The sequence below is a fragment of the Mus caroli genome, chromosome 3, assembly GCF_900094665.2.
Source record: "Mus caroli chromosome 3, CAROLI_EIJ_v1.1, whole genome shotgun sequence".
Classification (NCBI taxonomy): Eukaryota; Metazoa; Chordata; class Mammalia; order Rodentia; family Muridae; genus Mus; species Mus caroli.
In genome coordinates, this window is record NC_034572.1 from 115,543,453 (window position 1) to 115,547,125 (window position 3,673).

The following is a 3,673-nucleotide window of genomic DNA, read 5'->3' on the forward strand; positions in this document are numbered from 1 at the left end:
GCCAGCCTGGTCTACAAAGTGAGTTCCAGGACAGCCAGGACTATACAGAGAAACCCTGTCTCGAAAAAAAACCAAAAAAAAAAAAAAAAAAAAAAGAGGTGAAGAAATGTAGAAATGTGTGCTTTCCTGAGATACTGAGATATCCCCTGTGGAATTGCCCAGAGGAGTCTGGAAATTTGGAGGATGAGGTTGTCAAAGACTATTTAGATGTAAAAACAGTAAATATTTCTTCTCTCTTGATAAGAAAGAAGCTCATGGAATGTTCAGGTGTGTTTTTTTTTTTTTTCCTCAAACACAGTTTTTATAAACTAAAGTTTTCTATCTGCATTTTAACCCAACAAAAATCTGAAAGTCCATGCAGAATCTTCTCAGGCAAGATTAAATTATTTTCACCTGGTGTACAAAATTCTTACAGCAGTGATTCATTTAGTAAAAATCTCTTTTTTTTCTGCTGATGGAACCAATAATTTTGTACAGTGACTAGAGTCCTTAAACTCTCAGTTTGATCATTAATTTCTGGTGTGTATGTGTGTGTGTGTGTGTGTATGCACATGGATACGTGTTTGTAAGTAGGTGCACATATGTGTGCATCCTGGTGGGAGTTGAAGAAAAGTTCAGGTGTCATTTCTCAGCATTGTCCACTTTTTTTTTTTTTAATGATCTTGTTTCTATGAACCTGAAACTCACCACATAGGATTTGCTGGCTAACCAACAAACCCCAGCGGTCTGTCTCTCTTCCCTTCCCCAGAGCTGGGATTATCCTATATAACATCTTAAACTTGTATTCTGGGGATTAAAGAGATCCTTATGCTCACATAGTAAAGCCCTGATCATTCATTTTCTTGTTTCATAACAATTAGTAATTGTGCCTGGACCTTGTCAATAACACTGTGAATGTGCTTAGCAAGACTAAGTAGAAAACGAACCTGCCATTCTTGTTTCAATGACGGGCCAAATCAAAGCAATCCAAAATGGCTCTAAGCTCCAAGGCTCAATATAAACACATCACACAGCCCAACCAGTGAGATCAAGTCAGTGAGAGACCCTGTCTCAAATAGTAAGGTAGGGGGTCATTGAGGAAAACACCCGATACGCCCCTTGTACATGAGCGAGTATGTGTCCACTCTCACACACATGTACACACGTACATAAACACATGCATGCAACACACAACACCACAGGCAAAACCAAAGACCATGTGAGGTAAGAGAACAGACAAGGCTGATGAAACAATGAAACAGGGCTACACAGACACAGGTAGGTTACTGTTGCATGCTGGGATTGCATTTGCATGACATCCCTAGAGAACAGTTTGGATGTCCTGCCCTTCCTGCACTTGACAATACAGTGATTACTTTAATTTAGTATAATTGTCCTAAGAAAAGTTATATGTTTAATTTAATAATAGAGCTAGAAAACCATGGTGATGCATGCTATGCTGTCCTGAAGAAATATAAGCACTACCCACTTTTTTTTTTTCTCCAAAGACTCTTTCTTGTGGGACTTTTAGAGACTTTTTGTTGTTCTTTTTTAAATCCTCTGCTCTCTGCCAGTTCTGAAGCATCCGTCACTTCTCTCTGGCGATAAACGATGTGGTATTGCTTCTACTTCTAAACACGAAGGGAAAGTGTGTTTATATTTTCACTCTGAGGCTCATGCGAGGAATTCTGTTAGCACTCAGTGACTGATAAGTACATCTTAAACAAAATCCAAAGTTGGAAACCAATACTGCACTTGCTTGATTCATCAGCTTCCAAAGCACTGAGTTACTTACTATAATTACATTTTTCAAACTTTATTATTAGTGGTGTGTGTGTGTGTGTGGTGTGTGTTGAATGTGTATGTGTTGTGTGTGAGTGTAAGTATGAGTGTGTATATGTCTCTATGAGTATGTGTATGTCTGTGTGAGTATGTATGTGTGGTGTGTGTGTGTAAGTATGAGTGTGAGTGTGTGTGTGTGAGTTAGTGTGTGCATGAATGTATGTGGTGTGTGTGAGTGTAAATATGAGTATATGTATGTTTGTGTGTACGTGTATGTATGTATGTATGTATGTATGTATGTATGAGTGTGTATGTGTGGTGTGTGTGAGTGTAAATATGTGAGTATGAGTGTGTGTGTGTGTATGTGTGTGTGTAGTGAGTGTATGTGTGGAGGTCGCAGGACAATGCTGGAATCAGCTCTCTCCTTCCAATGTGGGATACAGAAATCAAACACAGGCCAGCATACTTGCATGAGAAGTGCTCTCTCCTCCTTGGTGGTCTCACCATACCTCAATTAATATAATTCTTAAGTTTTGATGGTCTATGAATGTGCTTCAGTCCTGGATCATAATGTGTGGTGACTGACAAGGACCGTGAGCTCGCCACACATTTATTTATTGCACTGTCAATTGACTTAACTAGTTTGTCAGCCTTGTCTTGTTATGTGCAGGGATTGATAATATAGACTATTTGAGAGTTCTAGTTTCTTTTTTAAATTTTTTTTTATTTATATTTTATTATTATATGTAAGTACACTGTAGCTGTCTTCAGACACACCAGAAGAGGGCGTCAGATCTCATTACGGATGGTTGTGAGCCACCATGTGGTTGCTGGGATTTGAACTCTGGACCTTCGGAAGAGCAGTCGGGTGCTCTTACCCACTGAGCCATCTCACCAGCCCCTTTTTTAAATTTTAAAATTAATTTACCTTTACATTTTTCTAAATTAGTATGAGAACATAAACATCTGATGTGTGTATGCAGACCCTTGCCATCTTTCTATATATGTATACACCATGGAATGTTTAAGTCACATTAAGTACATCTGCATATCTGTCTTCTTAAGTCTTTACCATTTCTCCGACCACTACCTCTCCTCCTCCTCCTTCTTTTTCTTCTTGATAGCATTTCATGTACCCAAGGCTGGTCTTTTAGCCAAGGTTGGCCTTAAACTATAGCTATAGATGACCTTAAACATCTGCTCTTCCGTCCTCTCCCTCCTCAGTGTTGGATTACAGCAGTGATCTGCCACACTCAGCTTTATGTTGTGCTGAGGGTCAAAGCCAAGGCAGGCAGTCAGTCACCCCACAGACTAAGCAACTCTCCCAGTCCACCCTTATCATTTCTTGATGGTGAGAAACATTCAGAATCCCTTCTGGCTTTTTGAAATGTACAGTTCATCTTTGCTATTTGTGGTCAGGTCACCGACTGCATATTTAAGTAGCACTGGAACTTGCTCCTAACTGAAACTTAGCACCCCTGGGTTTCTTCGTGTCATGTATGTCAGCAATATACATGATAGACATTGAGGCTTTTCTCCTTAACACTTTTTAGAACTCAATAGAATTTCCCCTTTACAGTAATACTATGATCATGGACCTATGCAAGAGTACAATCCGAAAGTGTATGTGTGCATGCGTGTAATCTTTGTGGAAGATATGTATGTTATTCGTGGTTGATATAACTTACATTGGTTAAGAATCTTTGTTACAAGTGACAGGAGTCAAACGTGAAAGTGTTCAGGCAAAGGGAAGCAGCATTAGTAGCAGGCTCTTACAGCTAAACTGCCTGAGACACAGAAGCCCAGCCATGTCTAATGACAGCTGGCCAGGGGTTTGGCTGAGGCTGGGACATGTGTCGTCCTTCTCATCCTCTCTGAGTGTCCTTTAATATCCCCTTGACATCACAGTGTT